The 6,557-nt window shown below is 43.1% G+C and overlaps 1 long non-coding RNA gene across 2 annotated transcripts; it reads right to left on the reverse strand.

Annotated features, from left to right (window-relative positions):
• Window positions 1-1,466: 1,466 nt before the first annotated feature.
• LOC140335341 (uncharacterized) lies at window positions 1,467-6,557 on the reverse strand. Of its 2 annotated transcripts, none has more exons than XR_011921681.1 (2): window positions 6,417-6,557; window positions 1,467-2,260 (listed from the first exon to the last, which is right to left on the reverse strand). It is a non-coding gene; the product is annotated as an uncharacterized lncRNA (long non-coding RNA). The 2 variants fall into 2 exon arrangements; XR_011921682.1 differs by lacking the exon at window positions 6,417-6,557 and adding an exon at window positions 6,079-6,401.

Here is a 6,557-nt window from a genome sequence, read left to right on the forward strand (position 1 = left end):
AGAGGACAACTTTATTTAAATACCTTCAGCTTTCTAAGATTCCTGGAGGAAATGCTGCTCAGGGATCCCATCAGTGCTTTACACATTGCTTAAAGTCTAGGTCATGTGATCTCTTCTGCAGCAAAGTGCCTTGCAGATCCTCAGCATCCTCAGAGATCAAAGGACAGATACAGATTTAAAAAACCTCATGTTACCATTTGGGGACAACGCTACTTCCACAACCCCAGGCGTATATGAAGCTGGATAGAGGAATGCACAAATTCAGCACCAGGCAAAACCCTCTCCATTTCGCCTGCAGTGGGACAATCACTTCCCTTATAGTATGCGGCCTATTAAGCAGCACAAGGCCTTGTAATAAAGAACTCATTACTTACAGTGTGATTAACTCTCCTGAAAAGGTTCAGTCACCCTTCAAACCATCCTCTGAAGAGTGCTTGTGTGTTGCTATTCAGGGGAGATTTTATGATGTTATCAGCCTGTTTGTGGCTTCACCTTATGATAACAATCTTGTTGCTGCTCCTGGGGAAAAAAAGCAGCAAACGAAAAGAGTGAATGCCTTTGTGCATTTGTGATTGGCTCCTTCATTTATTTAAGGACCAAATCACCCACAGACTCTTTTAGTATCCACTGTGCCGAGTGATGAATGGTCATAGAAGAAGTGCAGAGTGCAGACCATCTCAAGGACAGTGAGGAGTAGTAATTCATTACACCTATGGTTGGTTGTATGTAGTACGGATCACCTGCATTGTTGGATCAATACAGATTCATACAGATTCATCAATATGATCAGTGGGTGATGTTTATTTTTGAGTTGATGCTGCTTGCACACCTGTGTGTACATACTGCACATACCTGGCCATCCAAGCATTCTGTCATATTTCAGGTCTTACATGACTGCAAACAATATCTCCATTTTTCTGTACCAGGATCTGGCTCCCATTTCTTGTTCACCGTTCCCCCACTTTGCTCTAAATACCTTGCCCAAGGGTTCTGCAACCCACCACATACAAACCATAGGTGTAGCCCCAATGCCGCTGTTAGAGTGCACCATATCTGCCCCTCCAAACCCCTCAAGAATACACTTATTTTCCTGTCCTGGGCTGATAGGAGTTTCCTGTTTCCCCAGCTTGTGTCCCAATTTTCCATCATCTGGTCAGGCTGGAATTCTTAAAGCTTCAGAAACAATTTTCACAGCTTTGCATTGTGTGCTGCTCCATAATGCACACAATTTAGGTATAGTTAAGATTTCCATTGATATCCACATGACTTCCAGGTTCAGGAATTCTAAGTTTGCTGGCTGATAAGGTTCAGCTGAACCAGAACTATTTGAATTTTGCAGTCCTAGCCCAGCCATGTTGGTCCCTGTGTGTGTAAGGTTTCTTTCACTAAAGAAGCAAACTGTAAACGTGTAATATGGGAAAAAAGATTGCAGCTCCACCTGCTGGTTAAAAGGAAGAATGCAATAATTTTGTATTTTTTTTTGCTCCTATACATTACCTGTAATAAAAGTAATTCTTTAACTGCATAATCATTTTTATTTTATTGTATTTACATGGAATTACGCTCTAAAATTGTGGCAGTTTCTAGAGATCTGATACTAATGACATCCTGGGCATTAAATTGTTAATTGTGGGTGATGTGTGTTGTGCTGGAGGTGCAGTGTGTGGGCGGGTGTTGTACAAGGATTATGTTTTATGTGTGGGTGCTGTGTGTGTGGGTACACAGTGGGTGTTGTACAAAGATGATGTGTGTTTTATGTGTGGGTGTCACTGTGATATATCATTGTTGTATATATATCTTAGAAGTAATGTATGCACAGCGTATTGGTGTTCTTAGGATGTTGTTTGAATCTTTGGGTGCTGATTTTGTGAATGGAGTGTGCAGATGGCAGAAAGGCAGAAAAATAATTCATTAAAGAAGCAAACTGTGAACCTGTAAAACTCCACCTTCTGGTTAAAAGGAAGAATGCAAAATAGCACTTTATATTTATATAATAAATACATTTTCCTGTAATAAAGCAGAATGTGGCCTCTCTGATTGGTGGATGTCTGGGGGTTGTATACGGCCTGTGGGTAGGGCAGCCAAAAAAGATGTCAGGTGTTCAGGCTGGGTTTGGATTGTTCTATAGACAAGTAGGTGCAGGATGTTGTGTAGACAGGTTCCTATGCTGGGTACAAGTTGTCCTGATGCCAAGTATTCATGCTGGGTAAAGGATGTTCTCTAGACAGACTCTCTCCAGATCTCCAGATCATCCCTCTCCCTGATTGTTGGGGAAAAAAATGCATGTACCGGTAATTAAAAAATCTGCCTGCCCAGCCTACACATAACGGAAGATTTATAACAATTATTAATTACATTAAAATATTTGGATTGACCAAAAATCTGAAATGAATTTAACAGCGGACCAATTGTAAGCTACCAATTTTTTGGTGCTCAATCGATCCTGTTAGCAAATATGTAGGATGAAGCGAATCCAATCCAGAGCTGCCATGTATCTGCTTCCCCTCATCATCCATACATGCTGACATGATATGTGAATATTGATTGATTAATTAATCAGATTGAACAACAGAGCACAAAACTGGCAGATCTGCCCAGTGCATAATAGGCCTTAGGGATTTAAAACAACATTTTACTGATAAGGGTAATAAAGCCGATTCACTTTTAGCTTGCAAAATTCAGGATCAGACTGCTAAGACCACCCCTTTGGCATTAAAAGACGCTAATGGTACCCTTCAGTATGATCCAGAAGTTATGGCTAGAATTTTTGGGGAATTCTACTCCTCCCTGTATAGTATGGTATATGATTCACAGAAAGGAGACCAATCTACTCTTAGATCACTCATCTCAGATTACCCTTGCAGGTGGCAGCTCTCAATTTTATTTGGGGATATAAGCGACACCGTTTGCCTGAATCATTGTTTTATGCTCGTGCTTATACTTGTTGTTTTATGCTGCCTTTGAGTAACAGGAGGACTTGGTGTCCTAGATTTCCTTAAATATTATTTAGCGACGCATTTGCATCATCTGGCTTCTTGGTCTACCCTGCATTCTTTTAACAGATGGACAGAAATTAAAAAATTATGGTTGGCATCGATACACCCTAATTCTTTTCTCTGGAACTCACATGATAATGCCCCAGAGAGTTTCTTTTTGGGTCCTATACATTTTTCATTGGAATTATGGCTCCAATGTAAAGATAAATTTGCACTGACTACTCTTATATCGTTGCTAAACTCTTTCCTATTCACTCTGCTTCTACCTGATAGCTTATGGCGCCTAATGGTTCAACCATGGCGAGATAATTGCCTCTTTCAATTCTGTCATATTGTGAACCCCTGCACCAGGCACCTACTGTCATTTCAGGAGCTAAGGGACAAGTTTAGGATTCCTCATACTTGCTTCTATGGGTACCTTCAAGTACGACACTATGCCCATTCTATTACTAAAAGTATGCCATTTACTCATATGACAGAATTTGAGAAACTGTGCGCAGACTGACCCTCTCAGAGGGGGCTTATTACTGGGATATACTTGATAATAAATACTAAACCAACATGCTCTTTTGTCAAACTTAGGTATATGCTTAAATCAGAAGGTACTCTAGGGAGACAGCTGTCTTGAAAATGCATACAAAATACTTATGCAGTGGTATCTTACTCCAAATAAATTACACACTATTTTCCCAGATGTCAGCAATTTATGTTGGAGATGTGGTACAGAGATTGGCACTATATACCATATTTTCTGGTCATGTTAGCTCATAGGGTCCTATTGGGCAAAGGTTTTACACCCTTCTTTCTGAAATACTGGAAATTCCGGTATCGCTTGATATAGTTAATCTCACTAAGTTGAATAGAAAACTAGCATGCTACATACTTACTGCAGCCAGGTGGCTTATCGCTAGACACTGGAAATACAATTTGCCCCCTTCGGATTCATATCTTTTATCAGCCACTAATATGTTCTAACATATAACTACTAATTTTCAGCTAGGCTCTTCTAAAATATCTCCTTCCAGGGGACAGGGGACTTCCTCTAATTAATTACCATATATTTACCTTCCACTCTACATCCTCCTTGTACCCTCTCCCTTTCTTCCTATCCTCCTTTTTCTTCTCTTTATTCTCTTCCTGATCCGCTAAGAAATCTCATAAAAAAAAAAAAAGAAAACAACATTTTACTGTTCCTCATGGGGGGTTGCAGCAATAAACAATATTATTGAAGGGGACCCCCACACCCCATCTGTGGCAATATCAGCCAATTCCAGAGATTCCCATCTGTCCCATGCATGTGTGCTGGAGGAAGTTTGTTATACAGTGATTACAAAGCGCCATCCAGTGGGGAATGTTTGGACTGCACCTTAACACCACTATTACCTGTTATGGTACAACTGGGCTGTTCCGGTTTGGGGGCCATTCTACACCAATGAAGGGGGTTTTGGCAGCCAGGTTGAAAGTTTTTGTGCAATTTTGACATACAATGCATGCAGCCTTTCATGTAACATTCACTGGCACGCATTCAATGCAGTGCTGGGACTGACATGCCACATTGCTATGTGTTGATTTGCATTTATCAGGTTCCATTCATGTGCAATTTTTTTCTTTCAACAACCTGCAGGGAAGCATACTGTGAAGCAATGTTGTGCTGAGCAATTTCCATTTGCACCCAGCACACACAGATCCAACATTTTCATCTGCTTTTCTTTTTATAAGAACAGAGCTGCCTTTGATCCGTGGTCACTAATCACTTCCTGGACTGAGATGTCACAGAGGTGACATATTCATGTAAAATCTGTGCAGGTCTTGGTGTTCACAAATTGAAAACTGAGGAAATGCTTCTTCCTGCCTGCAGCAGACTGAAGACATCATCCCAGCCTGGGCAAAGTCACTGACTGGAGCTCCTTTTATATGAAAAAGATGGAGCTTTTCTGAGAAATGTTTCTGTTGCTGTATACGGTGTTAGGAATTCATGGAGACTTGTGAAGTCACTGACAGGTTTGCTAATACAATCAGTGTTCTCTCCATCCCTCTCACATCATTCAGTGTCTATGGAGTGGAGGTACCCAGCACTCCCTGAACCCATCCATCCCTTCTCATCTTCCCCTGACCCCTCTTACCCCTCCGCCACCTCCTCCCTTCCTACAATTTCCCATCTTTTCATCTTCCTCCTGTTATTCCTCACTGAAGTTCTGACAAAAGATTCCTCTGTGAGTTCTCAGCTGGTGGGAGGCAGAAATGTCACCTCTAATCTTCCAGCATCATTGTGCCCAACGCTTTCTGATCATTGTCTATGCCGACACCTGCGGCTGGCATGCCAAGGACTGGAAAAAGCGTTGAAGTCTCTGAGCACAGCAACACAGAGACTTCAAACAAAGGAGGCTCCTCCTTTTGTTATTCTACCCTCCCCCCTTCTCTTTCTACCCCTTTACTCCTCCTTCCCTTTCCTATTACCCCTTTTCTTCTCCTATTCGGTCCCCTTTTAACCCTTTCAACCCCTCTTCCTCCCCCACCCTTCTCCCCTTTTTACTGATTTGACAATCAGGGTCACATGAGTTCTGATCCACAGACAATATGGGCCAGACTAAGAGCGACACTTCGGCCCTCCAGGGAGAGCTGGGTTACAGAATCTTCCTGTTACCCAATTCCTGTAACCAACCCACCCACCCACCCGCCTCCCCAGAGGGCTGCAGTATCACTCTTAGTCTGGCCCATCTCCATAAACAACCATAAACTGGGGTGTCCCCACCAGGAGCCAAAGCTCCCAACCAGCATAGCTCTCAGGGTCATTTGGGCACGCAAGCCATTCCATCCTGACAGGGTGGTGATACCATCAGGAAAAATGTGTGAGAGTGGTGGCTGCACTCTCTGCCAACCAGGGTAATAACTATTACCCCCTAACCAGGAAGGGTGCTGTATTTTGTTGAGGACCCCCTAATCCAGAGGGGTCCCATCTACTGCAGTCAATGCTGGCTGCCACCCCACTGACTGCTGAGACCACCTGTAACTGTTGTTACTAGGCAGCCTGCCTGCGTGTAGGTTTTATGCATCCAATGTCATGCAAAGGAGGAGGACCTACTGTTGTCTCATCCACCAGTACACAGGAGAACGGATTCTGCTGTCTGTCCTCCATAATCAGGTACATCCTCATCCCTGTATTATAGTCGAGTCTGCGCACACAGACGGAACAGCAGCGAACAGACTTTTCAGGGTCTCTTTTTATCCTCTGCACTTAGCGAGAACATTCGCTGGAACCTTTATCTCCACCTACCTCTCCCCCTCCCCAGCAGCCCTTTATATACGCCTCAGACACTGGAATGCAATAACCTGATTGGCCAGACTAAGGGCAATACCACAGGCCTCTCGGGAAGGGGGGAATCTGGTGGGTTGGTAACAGGAAGAGGCTGTAACTCTCACCTTCCAATCGAGGACCGCGATGTCGCTAAAGTAAACTCACGAGTGATGCACACTGTCAGTGCTATGAATTGTTCCTCAAGGACAGATTTGATGTCATCCTCCCTGACTGTATAGGTGGCCCACAGACACTACGTAGGAGGA

The sequence above is a fragment of the Pyxicephalus adspersus genome, chromosome 7 (genome assembly GCF_032062135.1).
Source record: "Pyxicephalus adspersus chromosome 7, UCB_Pads_2.0, whole genome shotgun sequence".
NCBI lineage: Eukaryota > Metazoa > Chordata > Amphibia > Anura > Pyxicephalidae > Pyxicephalus > Pyxicephalus adspersus.